Source organism: Lissotriton helveticus, chromosome 6 (assembly GCF_964261635.1).
Source record: "Lissotriton helveticus chromosome 6, aLisHel1.1, whole genome shotgun sequence".
In the NCBI taxonomy this organism is placed as follows: domain Eukaryota; kingdom Metazoa; phylum Chordata; class Amphibia; order Caudata; family Salamandridae; genus Lissotriton; species Lissotriton helveticus.
Window position 1 is genome coordinate 474,186,708 of NC_136067.1, and position 14,679 is coordinate 474,201,386.

Below are 14,679 nucleotides of genomic sequence, written 5' to 3' on the forward strand. Positions count from 1 at the left end.
AGATGAGAAGGTTACAGTTGAGGGTCTTGTATTTCTTTAGAGAATAAATTATGGAAAGAGAAAATGGGCTCTATGGCTTGTTTATTTTCCTGTTGTTTTTAGTTTAATAAAAGCTTTATTTAAGTGTAGTTCAAATGTACAAAATTATCTTTTGTTTAGAATAGAAATCCAGGTTCTGAAATAGAGTAAATACAAACAAAAAAGAACTTACAAGAAATAGTATTTAAAATAAAGAAGAGATAGATTGTACAATAATTTCAATGAGATAATATTGTAATTCTGCACTTGCAAATGCATTTTTGTATTTTGTAATAAAAGAAAAGGGAAGAAAAACAGAAGACGATAGAGAAAAGAAGAAAAGGGGAAAAAAGAAGGAAGAAAAGAAAAAACAAGAAAATATGTAGTACATATCTGTATATGTATCAAATAATAAACTTTATAATTTACAACAACTTCATGTCATATAACAACTTATCTCATGTAATGTCAATGTTAAGTAACTATGTATGATAATAAACAGGAATGGGAAAATACAGTCATGGGGCTGTAAAACCATCGTAGAATCCTTGGAGGGTTTATGCTTGTTGTTTGAGTAACCAATAAACTGAGACCAAAAGAGGGCTTTACATTGATCATCTGTAATATAGTTATAGCCGACACTATATCAAGTCTATGATGAGAACAAAGAAGATTCCACCAACTAGTAACATTAACATTTGTGGCATTCTTTCAGTTGGATTTGATAAGCTGAAAGGCAATGGCAAGTGACAGGTCCAGAAATGTACTTAATTTGGAGTGAGCTGGCAAAGAGCGTGAGGAACTTCCCAAAAAGATGCATTGAATATCAAAAGAGAAATTAAGTGTAGAAATAGTTCTACATACCTGCAGACAAAAGGCTGTTATAGGCAGATAGTGAAAAATCATATGTCGATATGAGCCAGGGAGAGTATTACAAGATCAACACATAGTTGAAAGAGATGGGTTGTATTTTGCAAAGAAAGTGGGGTAACACATAACCGATTACAAAAATAATAAAGTGTTTGTGTAGTACTGGCATTACATGAGGTATGGTGTATCTTGCTCAAAGTTAAGCACTAGACCTTTAATGATCAGCAGTGCTGAAGATAAGACTCCCACATTAGATCAGTTTTAGATCTGGGACTAGAAGTGGTAATTATATATTTATATTATATTTTATTATATTTTAAGTATTTGTAAAGCGCAGCTGATACCTTGCAGGCTTCCTGGCGCTGGGGAATACTCTACTGAAGGGAAGTAAAAACCGGGGTAGTTAGCGGGCGAGCAGAATTTTTAGGGGAATAGCCAGGTCTTGACGCGCTTCCTAAATGGAAGAAGTTGTGAGATCTGGCGTATGTCGGAGGGCAGGCTGTTCCATAACTTGGCCGCCGCGACCCTGAAGGATCTGCCCCCAGTTCTGGCTTTGTTGAATCTGGGCACTTTTACCAGACGCGCAGATGAAGATCGTAAGTCTCTGGTGGGGATGTACCACAAAAACAAAGCTTGCAGGGGTCTGGGCCCAAGTCCGTGCAGAGCCTTAAAGACAATGCAGAGGGACTTGAATGCCACACGCTGCTTTAAGGGGAGCCAATGTAGCTCGGCCAGGGCCGCAGTGGCTGAAGACCTCCTCGTCCAGCCAAGAGCCAGCTTGGCGGCGGCGGATTGAATTCTTTGGAGTCGATCCACCAGCGTGACTGGAGACTCGAGGAGCAGGGCGTTGCAGTAGTCAAGGCGACTGAGTATTGTGCACCTGACTATCGACGCCCGAGCCTGTGCAGGGAGGAGTGGCATGATTTTACGGAGGGAGCGTAGCAAGGCGGTGCAAATCCCCACTGTTTTTGCCACCTGGGTTTCCATACTCAACTTATTGTTGAGCACGGCTCCCAGGTTGCGGACCGAGGAGACTGGCAGAGGTTTATCTCCAGTCTCTGGAGGCCAGAAATCACTTGGGAACTGACGGGGTGAAGTGGTGCCAGCACAAAACAAAACCTCTGTTTTGGAGGAGTTGAACTGGAGGGAGTTTCTGTGAAGCCACCCAGCCGTCTCTCTCAGACAATCGTGGAAGGAGGATAAAGGAATGGAATCTTCTCCTTCCCAAGAGAGAATGAGCTGCGTGTCATCAGCGTAATTAATCGTTTTTATCCCAAAGGACTTAATTAACGTGATCAGCGGGAAAAGGTACACGTTAAAAAGAATGGGGCTGATGGAGGAGCCCTGGGGAACTCCCTGAGGTACCGGTGTAAAGGTGGATTGGAATGGGGGGAGGGAGACAGCCTGCCTCCTATCCCGCAGGTAGGAGTGAAACCAAAGCAGCGCTACTCCATCCACACCTGCCTCCCCAAGTCTCTGCAGCAGCGTAATATGGTTGACCGTATCGAACGCGGCAGACAGGTCCAGCAGTATCAATGCTACTGGCTGGCCCCTGTCTGCACGCATGCGAAGGTCTTCCATAGCTGTCAAGACCGCTGTTTCGGTGCCGTGGGCGGGACGGAAACCGAACTGGTGATCGTCCAGAAAGTTGTTCTGTTCTAGGTGACTGGAAAGGCAAGAACTGACCCATCGTTCAGCGACTTTCGCCGGAAATGGTAAAAGGGAGATGGGTCGATAGTTCGATAGACAATCTGGACTCAGGGAGGGTTTTTTTAGGAGTGGGGTGACAAGCGCCTGTTTCCACGCGGTTGGGACAAAACCACTATGCAAGGACTGGTTGCATATTTGGCGCAAGATGCCAAAAAGTTCAGTTCCAAAGCTTTTCCAAATTTTTGGAGGCAGGGGGTCGAGCGGAGAACCCGAGGTAATTCCAAGCGCCAGTCTTTCAAACTCGGAGACCGGGATGGGGGGAAATTCCCGTAATCTGGCCGTCGGAATGGAGCCTGGAGGAGTCAAGCTTGGTGAACAGATGTTGGGTTCCTGAGTGTTGGGTGCTCCCGGAGAGAGGGGGGTTTCCAGGTTATGAATGATGGTGTTTATCTTATTGATGAAGAAAGCTGCGAGATTATCACAGAGGACTTGGGTGGGGGGCTGCGAAGACATAACACAATCTGGATGAGTTAAGTTTTTAAGTATCTGAAAAATACTCTTTGAACTGTTAGTGGCATTGGTAATGGTGGAACAGTAATAGTTGGCCTTGTTATGGGCAATGGCAGTTTTGTACGCCCGGAGGTTATCTTTCCAGAGAGATTTGTCGGTGTCAGAGTAGCCTAGCCTCCATCTTCTCTCTGCTTGTCTGCATGCTAGTTTGAGTGCTCTCAAAGCGTCATCGAACCATGGGGCATGTGCTCGTCTCTTTGGTTTGCCCTTCTTCTGAGGGATCAGGCGTTCGGAGATGTTAGAAATCCTTGAGCAGAGGGACAGATAGTTGTCCTCTACCGACTGAGCGCTGGAAAAGCTGTCTTCCACCTCAAAAACCGGTATGTAATGTAAATATTTATATATATAATGATGCTTTAAGTGATGATGAAAGAATAATTGGGTCAGGAGGTGAGCAATGAATAGGAGAATGCAATTGATTGAGCACTGAAATAGCATGCAAAAGAGCACCTTTGAAAGACTCATCTCTGATGGCATAAGCAGAAGAAAGATCACATTTAATTTGAATTTACCAAAAAAAAAAGGAGTCATATCACACAATAATTGTTTCACTTGAATTATGTGTTAAGCACAAATCTTGCATCTAGAAAATAGTATGTTTCAAAATGTTGATGGATTCATTATGTCATATTGAGGATTCCAGAAATTCTTGTATGGGAGACATGGGTTGTGTAAGAATACGGGAGCATACTATAATACGTTTTTAATAGACGGAGCAGAGGACGCTCGAGGAGGTTTTGAAAAATGTGCTAAAGAATAAAAAGGAAAAAGTGACACAACTAAGTCTTCTAGATTACGCTAAATATTATTAGTTGAATAATCAACATTTCTAAAATCGTAAGACTTGCTTTGGAACAAAAGCAGTATGATATTGTTGAAAATGTGGAAAACTTACACCACCCAATTCAGAGAGATGCTAACGAAATATGCGTTTTTTACCACTCCGTAAAAATACGGTAAGCAATTTCTTTAGTAACTTAAACAAATTTAAGTGACGTTTATTGGGCAACATGATCAGGTAAAAATTATTAACAGGTAGAAACATCATCTTTATAGTGGCCAACCTGGCTGGACCAAGACAGAAATAGAGGGGCCCACTTCTCCGTCATTTGAAGAAATTAGTTTTGGACATCATCTAAGTTTATATGAATTGTCTTTGCCATGGAAGTAGAATATTTAATTCCCAAACACTTGATAAAATATGGGGACCATTTAAGCCCAGTGCCATCAAACATACCCTTCAGACAATACTTATTAAGGGGAAGTACCTCAGATTTTGAAAAATTCAATTTATATCATGATAACTTAGAATAGGTTAATAAAAGATTAGTAAAAACCGATATTGATGATTCTGGTTCAGAAACATCAAGGATTATATCACCAGGGCATGCTGCAATTTTACTCTCAGTGTCTTTATAACAAAAACAGTGAAATGATGGGAAATTGCATAGCATATGCAGAAAAGGTCCTAGGGATAAAATAAAAATCAAAGAAGATAAAGGTTGTTAGAAATGGGATTTCTGGTTGGCTAGGGCTTGCACCTAAGCCAGGCAGAACCAACACTCTATTCAGGGCAACGGAGTTACATGCTGAAGCTAACCCCTGGTCACCCCATCGGTAGCTTGGCACAAGCAGTAAGGCTTATCCCAGAGGCAAAGTGTAAAGCGTTTGCGCAACACACATACAATAGCGACACACCAGGCACACCACAAAATAAATTCCACACAAGGTTATATAAAAAATAGCATTTGTATCATCATAAACACATTAGATCATAATCACACATATACACTGTGCCACCTGGCACTAGGCGATACTTCACATGGGAATTATATACAGGACCAATCGGGTCACTGTCAGAACCATCAGAACAGGTAGTAAAACACAACCAGTAATTACTTGTAAAATAATGAACTCGGCATTATCATATTAAGCATAAACCTCATACCATGACATTTGGCATAAACACATTATGCATTTACCACATTAGGCATACATCCTAATATTCGGCAGTGTGTTAAAGATTGTAGGGATTTGTTAGCATGAGCTGAAAGCCTTTTTTGTATTTGGCAGCCATTTTAGTTAGCCATGTGCTCGCCATGTGCTGTTTCCCTCTTCAGAGCCTTGCACATGCTCAGAAGGGCTTAGCTAGTAGAATGCACCTGCTCCTCTTGTATAACTGTCAGGCTATTTTTGCTGATGCATGGAGAAGTAACTCTCCTCCCACTTTGTTGAGCAAGCAGACCTTGAATGCCCATAGTAGGCATTTTGCATGCTTACATGAGCCAGGACCTCCCCTTGGTTTTATGCTGACTATGTAACCCTAAGCATATATAAGGCCCCTGTTTTCTGTACTCCTTAGACTGCCTCATACAGTTTTTGAGGGTATTTTGTGGCGTAGTCTCCCTCATCTGAGATTAATAAATGCATTATTTTTATATTTCAGCTTCTGTGCCAATTTCTTCTTTGTTGGTTTAAAAGGACCAGGTATCAGTGAGACCCCTGAGAAGGTTTCTATGTTCTTCAAATGGCGCTCCAACATGGACCTCATCAGAGAAGTGGCTATCCAAGGGAGTGATCTTGACAGGAGACAGGAATCTACTGAAGAGGACAGGACAGGATTCTACTAAGGAGGTACTCTGTGCACGGAGATTCTGGGGATCCTCTGTCTCTGGAACCCGGTATATTTCTGGGCTTCCTGATTTTGATCCTCCACCTGTATACGCTCCTGACTGAGAACCTTTTTGGCGTAAGTATTCTATAAAACGACCGTTAGGTCATTCAGATGTTGGCAGTTAGAATCTGGACACCAAGTGATTGGTAAGCGTTATTTTGATGCAACACTTGCTGTTGGTTTTTGATGCCTGGTATTGGTAAGGTAGTTTAGTAACGCTTACTGTGGCTTTGGAATTTTGGGATTTGTGTTGGCCAACTTGGATTTGTATGTTATTGATATATGAATTGCAATATATATAGGCAGGTAATGAGGAGAATTTTCTCTGTTTTGAATTGATTTGAACGGCACACAGTACAAGAGTACCTTTGGTTATAATACTGCATATTCTGCACTATTTTTGGCATGCCTGTTTCAAGCACACATCGAAGAATGTGTTGCTTTTTGGTGGTACCATAGTGAGATGTGAAGTGAATTAGCCGGCTCCCCTAGAGGGAATACCTAAATAGGTTTAGGTATAAAAACATATTTCTTCCTTGATGATTCTGTACCCCATGGAATTCAAATATGGAAATAAAACAAACAAGGATCCTAATCTGCGCACTTTTAAAAATGGAGATATTTAGAGCAATTTTTGGGTGTTCTGCCAGCCAAAGCTAGTGAATTGAGTGTATTTTGGCTTCTTGAAAATAAAACAGTCTGTTGGGCTGTTTTGTGCAGTCTTTTGGAATACTATTGAGAAGCTCTTCTTGTAAATATGACTTACAACTAGTATTTACAAATGGTTTGGTTTAAGTACAGTCTGTGGGCTGTCCTTTGTTTCTGCCCTAAGTGTTGATCTGTGGGTTAATCATGTGTTTAAATGTCTATGTGGTTTTCCCATTAGTGATACTTCTGTGAGTTAATAGCGATTGCGCTCTTTGTGAAAGAATGGCTAGCCTAAAGCGCGCTGTATTGTATGTTCTGAGTGTATAACCCCCCTTCTGTATATGTCTGGAATGCGCTCAATGTGGTTTTTTCTGTTTTCTTGCTGTCATCAGTCTGTTATGCAAAATGTCATTTAATTAATATTAAATAAACATTTAATAAAAATGCAGAAATTAACCTTATGATATGCTAAATAACTGCATGTTACTATTAATTTGATAGAGTAAGCAACTATGCACATGTACAAACTGCTAATGCTTAAAAGATAAAATTTGTATTCACGTTCAATAGGAATAAAATAGGCCTCAAAAATGAAATTGTGTGTTTTGCAATAAATAAACAATTATAAAATGTTACAGCATTTTCCTTAGATACATTGTGTGAGATATAAACAGGCAAACACATCATCTGAGTAAATTGGATGTTGCTGAACTAAACACATATTATAGAACATGCATTGAAATGCCTCAGTTTTAAATAGACTGTCACCATGCTTACATTTCAACTCTAAAAAAAGCTTTCCAACAGCTGTGTTTTAACTGCCGCTGAGAAACAGCTGTCGTTTTGATTGTCGGCCACGGAGAGGAAGGGCTCTTGACTCAGCTAAGTGGAAACACAGTGTAAAATCCTGCATTTCAGACTGCTGTTTTAAAAAGTTACAAAAATCAGGTTCATTATTTTGGATAACAGGAAAACATTTAAAGTAAAGATTTAATTTCTTAAAGCCTTTTTACATAAGCATTTCCGTGGTTCTGATGTTAACCCCTTGGCTGCTGGGGTCATTCCCCTGCTGTGCTGGGGGGAGGCGGGGCGCGCACAGCGCCCCGGTGCTCATGACGAGCTCAGCTCGTCATGAGCCACGGTTCTCGTGTGCTCATGACGAGTTGAGCTCGTCATGACCACACCCGTTTGTGTAGAACGTTCGCACAGCAGGGGAATTTCTCCAGCGTACGAGCGTTCTAATGATCATGACAAGCTCAGCTCGTCATGAGCACATGAGAACCGTGACTAATGACGAGCTGAGCTCGTCAAGAGCGTGGGAGGGGTTAAATAATGAATGTCCTTTTAAAAAGTGGTGCAAAACTTTTCATGTTTCAAGTTAGGCTTCTGTGCTTGGCTTATGAATGAATGTGTCTAAATATGATAGGCAAGGGATGCAGCTTGCTTTTCATATGTGGAATTATCAAAATGAATGGTTTTATTAACAAAAAAATTATAATATAAGTGCTTTTAAATTCGTTTTTTTATATTTTTAATATTTATAAAGCTTAATCCTCATAATGTGACCTCCTAGCATCAAAATTAAAATTAAATTGTGTTGTACTGCATAATGAGGAAACTTGCATGTGAAATTTCACTTTGCGCAGGCGTAAAAAAACTCATTTTTATAAGGGTATACATGAGATATTTCTAATGTCCCATCTCTGGAATGTGTAGAGAACATTCTGAGGATGACTATTATGCAAAGAAATTATAGGATATTCATTTTAAGTGCCTCAAATATCAAAGTCGAAATTGGGTAAAATTCACTCATTTGAAAACAAATTCTGCCATTCAGAGCTGCTTTTAAACTGCCTTGGGCTTCAGTAAATGCATACATTTAGGTATAATACAAACAGCTGACTTTTATATTGTTAGACAAGTATACTACATACTGCTTATAATTGAAAATATGCATAAAACCAGCAAAAGTTATTCTCTTAACTCTACACTGACAAACAGGGGAATGGGTCTGATTTCCAGCTTTCTGTCTCTAGAGTGACTTCGAATTGGGCAAGCCGCATGGAAACCCTTGCACACAGAATAGGACAGCTGGGAAGGGTTAAATGTCAGTTCTATATTTAGAAGCCTAGCATGGCTCCCAGAGCAAAGTTTGCTTTGACATTTTGACCTCTGAAACTTTTTGAAAGACAACAGGGGAGAGAAGGAGAAGTTTTGCTTTTTTTGGCAAAAGCAAGCACTTTGTGTACTCATATGATAGAATACTATATAATGGTATATGTGAACTTAAATTAACAGAAAGATTTGCCATATATATATATATATATATATATATATATACAGTACTAATGATTTTAGTCTGAGGATTACGGTACAAAGGCAGAGGCAATGAAATTTAGTTTGACTTCAAGTGCCCTCATGTTACTCTTGTACATTTGTTAAAGGGTTTGGGGGATGGGTATTCATATTCTTTACCTCCTCAAATGTACTATGTACCTCCTGTAACTTTGTTTATGCCCAGTTGCTACAAATAGGGGTTGATAGTGTTGACAAAAGTGAAACCTGTTTCAGGTTTCCTACTGTCAAAATGGGGGAAGGAACCTGGCTCCTCTACAAATTAAGGGCAGGTAAAATATATATTTCTCTCTCTCTTTCTTAATTTTGTTTTTAGCCTGTCTAAGCTGTCTGTGAAATAACAATGAGACATTTAATTGGGGAACATCCTTTACAACGCGGATGTTACACCGCAGTTCCCTTACGACGCAACTTTTACAACGCAAGTTGTAACAACGAATTGCGCTGGGGGCGCTCCAGGATAGTAAATAGTTTAATTTACTATCCAGCTCCTTCCCTACTATCCATGGGGACTGGAGTTGGAATAGTAAATTAAACTGTTCACTATCCAGCCCCCAACAACGCAAGTCGTGGTAACGACTTGCGTTGTAAAACATGCGTCATAAAGTACTGCGATGTAAAACATCGCGTTGTAACGACGTACATCCCATTTAATTGGCTATTCAGTAATACTGTTTTAGACGTTGTTAGCATTAATAAAATGAATAAGTATATATGTTATGTTACTGGCCATCCTGTTTGATGAAATTATGACAGGATGAATAGTCTGGATTGTTGTTCCCTTATTTTGACCTTTAAAGGGAACTGGATGTGGGTAGTTTTTGTTCTAAAATTCTTAGGTGATAACACCATTATTGTATGTTATTCTTATGCTACATAGTTTTGCAAGGGCATTGCTAGTTTATATGAGCTAGTCTATGTAAATAAACTGACAGTCCTTCTTAGAGTTGATGTTGCATAGTTTGGATCATGAAAAGTAGAACGCAGGGAAGATGCCCATGTGATCCTTAGCAAAAATTATTTTATAGGTAAGAACTCCTGTTAAATTAACAGTTTTAGACTTTCCTGTTGCTCCTATAACATGAGAGCATGGTCCTAAGCGTACAATGTAGGTGCTTTTATTAAGAAGAATCATTCTAGAAGTGTCTGCAGTCCTATACAAGTAATGTAAAGTTTATGAGTAAAAGTGTAGAAATTTCCTTTTTTTTAGGCTTTTCAGATTAGTACACAGGAATACATCAATGTAAGGATTTAGGGTATGGCTGTGTTGTTTTTCTCTCTTCCTAAGATTTTAGTAAATGAATACAGACTTCCTTGGCTGCTTGGGATTGGGTGATGTATTACTCTTGTCAGTTCACCAAAGAGTTCCTTTTATATTTGCCAAAAGGTCCAGGATGTTGTTTTTTTACTCTCACATAGATAGATAAAGTGGTTGTTGGGTGCCTTGCTAATATATGGGGCGTCCCAAGACTAGGAAATATTCTGAGATTATCCTCTCTGTTGATAGACTGTTTCTGTGCCTTGTCTAAAGACCTTTTGTTCTGTCCACCAATAGATATTTGTTGCCTTACAACATTTGCCAGAGGGGCCCGGACATCAGATTCAGCCTGGGGAGTCAGCTTCAGCACCAGTCCAGCTTGAAGCCAAAGTGAAGGTAACCAGCACAGGCATTGCTGGCAAATAGGACCTCAGTGAAGGTGGAAGCCCTGAGATGAATTGTGTACCCCTGCCACTGTCTTGGGCGAAAGACGAGGTCACAAACCAGAAAGGAGAAATTGTGGATCACGTTTTTGATGCCCAGCTGAGAGTCACAGACCGACCAGAATGGTTAGGAACCTTTGCTTGAGGTGACCCCTTTTGAAACAAGGGTTGCTTCAGAGATCCTAGCATCTGGCCTCTGAACCCTGGTCTTAAAGTGAATACAAGTTTGCACCTTTGTTGGTCAAGAGATACCTGAGCACACTAGATGTAAATGTGTGGCCCCAACGAATGAGCAGTGCACCAACAGAGCAATACAGGAGTTAGGGAAGGACTTGAGTTTAGGGTACAGGTGCTGTGTCACTGGTGCCTGTTAGATGGAAGTGAAGAAAATTGGTACACTGCCTTAGACACTGGACAGGATCGCTGAGAGCATTTGCCCTGGTGGGTGATCGCCCTATCCTGAAAGAAGAGACTTTTTCCTTGAAACTGGGCTGTGATTCTTGAGTTGCGAGTTGTGCAGCTCTACCGTGAAAACAACAAGAGCCTGCCTGTAAGGCTGAAACGGACACAGGGAGAAGACTCCCCTCTGGCTTGGTTGTACAGCGGCTTCAATTTCCCCAAGGACTTCTTCTTTTTCTTGTTAATAATGTACCCCTTTAGTCATCTCATTTTTAAGGGTCCTAATTCCTATTGCCCTGTGTGGTCCTCCTGGTCCCAAATATAATTAATGTTCTAGCCCTCACAAATAGAAAATGGAAAAATCAAGTGAACATGTTCTTATTAGATATGTGCTTTTGGATATTCTGAAATTGAAATGAATGGTCACTTAAATGCATAGGAGCCCTGAAAATGTTTACTAGATGATTCTAGGATTTGCTTATGACTAACAAAAAAATGATAATTCTGTTCGTGATAATAGTTATGACCCAATGCTTTGTTCCCTTTGTATTCGTGCTTATACCACATATGTACCCGCTTAATGAAATGTTTAGAATGGAACATGCCCACCTAGCAATGAATTAAGATATTGATAAATGTATGTAAAATTAATGTGCAAATATTTTCTGTGTTCCTACTGAATCATAGCTATGTCTTTAGCTCATGCTAAAAGAACTATCTGTTAAAGATTGCAGGGATTTGTTAGCATGAGCTGAAAGCCATTTTTGTATTTGGCAGCCATTTTAGTTAGCCATGTGCTCGCCATGTGCTGTTTCCCTCTTCCGAGCCTTGCACATGCTCGGAAGGGCCTAGCTAGTAGAATGCACCTGCTCCTCTTGTATAACTGTCAGGCTATTTTTACTGATGTAAGGAGAAGTAACTCTCCTCCCACTTTGTTGAATAAGCAGATCTTGCATGCCCATATTAGGCATTTTGCATGCTTACATGAGCCAGGACTTCCCCTTGGTTTTATGCTGACTATGTAACCCTAAGCATATATAAGGCCCCAGTTGTCTGTACTCCTTAGACTGTCTCATACAGTTTCTGAGGGTACTGTGTGACGTAGTCGCCCTCATCTGAGGTTAATAAATGCATTCTTTTTATATTTCAGCTTCTGTGCCAATTTCCTCTTTGCTGGTTTAAAAGGACCAGGTATCAGTGAGACCCCCGAGAAGGTTTCTATGTTCTTCAAGTCCACCCCAGTATCACTAGGAAGGTACACACATTTCCTGGGGGCCTTATGCCACACCTGGACACCAAATGACCCCAGGCCAACTGGCCTTCCTTGGGGCCCCGCCTGGCTGTCCCATATGCCCTTTGTTAAAAATTGCCAGGGCTCTATGAGCGTGTGGCTTCCACCAGCCCGTGCTCTAATGGGGGCGAGGTGTGCAACTCACCCTGGTGTCTCCAGACACCCAAAGCAATGGCCCGTCGCGTTGCAGCGGCCCGCGCTCTCGCTGTGCAGCTGAGAAAATCAAGTAGGTACTCACAGAGTGCCTCTAGCTACCCCCTCACTGGGGTTTCTGTGCTGGGCCTAAACTCGCCCCAAAAGAAATCAGCGCTGGCACCAACACTGCCTGGGGAGCCTCGTTCACTTGACTCCTCCTCATGCAAACACTCGGACCCCTCTGGGGCTTGACTCCTGTGGCTGCTGTCTCAGCCCCACTCACCAGGGCTCTCCATGGGCTCCTCTGGTCTCTGTCAGAGGGGGAAGACACTGGAACTGCCTAATTTGAGCCCCACTCACCAGGCCTCTCTTTCTTGAGGTCAGGGAGCCCTCATGGCTCCGGTCGAGCCCCTCCTCTTGGGCCACCTCCCTTCAGCCTCTCCCACCGGGGCTTCTCCTGAGGCAAGGCCACGAAGGTGGGGTGGACTCCCACCTGGCTTCAGGCTCTTCCTGTCATCGGGACTCCACCGCCAGGACACCAGTGTCTCGCCATCTGCACTGATGTCACTCTCCCGACCACACGCGGGACTCTCTGCTTCGGGCTTTAGGCCATGCCCTAACCAGGCACGGCCACCTGGCTTCCTGTGTGGCTGCGCTTCTTCCGGTCAGGCCTTGTGCAAAGCTCTGCCCACGTCCAGGAAGTCTGCCTGACTTCCGGGACGCCGCCCGAGGTACAGCGCTACTTGGGTCTCCGAAAATGTGGGGTGGGTTCCCCCTGCACTTGGGAAGGCACACAAATATGGAGTGGGCTCCTGCTGCACTCCTGACAGCACGCACTCTGGGGGGCACTCCAGTGCGGGGTAGGCTCCCTCTGTACCTCCAGGCAGCACTGTGGAATCCTCACGCCGGGATTCCATCTAAACATGTTACATCCCAGCGTTTCAGGGCTCACACGCCCCTCTTGTCCTCTGGCAAAGGTTGGGGTCTCCCTTTCTGGGGCTCCAGCAATAAAGAGGTAGGGCTCACAAGGCGCTAGAATCCAAGAGTCCAAGGGGCAAAGCTGTGACCAGGCAGGCTAGCTCACAGGGCCCTCCAGCAGAGGGGCAGTCCCTCATGGCAGTTCCTCCTGGGGCCCAGCAAGCACAAGTAAGCACCCACACAGCACACAAACATGGGGTCACAGCCTCAATATTTACACAGGGTTTCTCTTAGTTCTGCCCTGGCACAGGGCTTGGGGAACCAGTCTCAACTAGTTCTGGGGGGTACTGGAGCACTTTGTGTACAGTGCTCACAAGCTCTTTTGTCAGGTTGGGCTCTGTCACCAGACACACCACAGGGGGGCAGAGCCAGCATTCACCCATGCAGGCACAGACCTATTCAGGGTCATGGGACTACTCCTCCCACTACTCCAAATGCAGATCTCCTAATCAGCCTAGCACTGACCCTGCCCTCACTGGAGCCACCCACCTCAACAGCCCCTGTCACTCCAGAGCCAGACATGCAAAACATATCAGACAGGTAGAGTCACTTCTAAAAGTGGCATCTCTAAAATAGTGATGATAAATCTGCGCACAACATAGCACAACATTTATTATTACTATTCCACACATACCAAACTTGACCATGCTTCTCCTCTCATATAAGGAATTACCACTGACACTTCTCAGGGAATCCCCAATGCATTCCTATGAGAGGACAGCCTCACAGCAGTGAGAAACCAAAATGGCTGTTTGTCACTACCAGGACATGTCACACACTTAAGGTACATGTCCTACCTTTTACCTGCAATGCACCCTGCCCATAGTACTAGCTAGGGCCTACATTAGGGGTGACTGATAAGCAATAAAAGGGGGGGTCACAAACTTGCCCACACTTTAAGTGTCACTTCACAGCAGCAGTAACACTGCATGCACAGGCCCTGCAATGGCAGAGGCCTGAGGCAGGTTTGAAAGGCTACTTGGGTGGGTGGCGCAAGCAGCGCTGCAAGCTCACTAGCAGCATTTAATTTACTGGCCCCAGGAATATTAGATACCACTTTACTGGGGACTGATAGGTAAATTAAATACACAACGCAGGTGGACACCTATCTTACCATGTTTACCACAGAGAGCACACACACTTTACACTGGACAACAGTGCTAAAGTGCCCAGAGTCCTAAAAAACCACCCTCACCATGTCAGAAAAAAGGCTAGTAGGAAGGCAAAACATTCAAGGATGACCCTGCAAAAAGGGCCAAGTCCAACAAAGGTCATCCCTGTATGGTACCCCATAGAAGAGGAAAATATGAAGACTGAATGTCATTTAAAAAACAGATGTCATCTGAGAAGAATATAATATAGCTATATTTGAGAAAGGTTGGACTAAAAC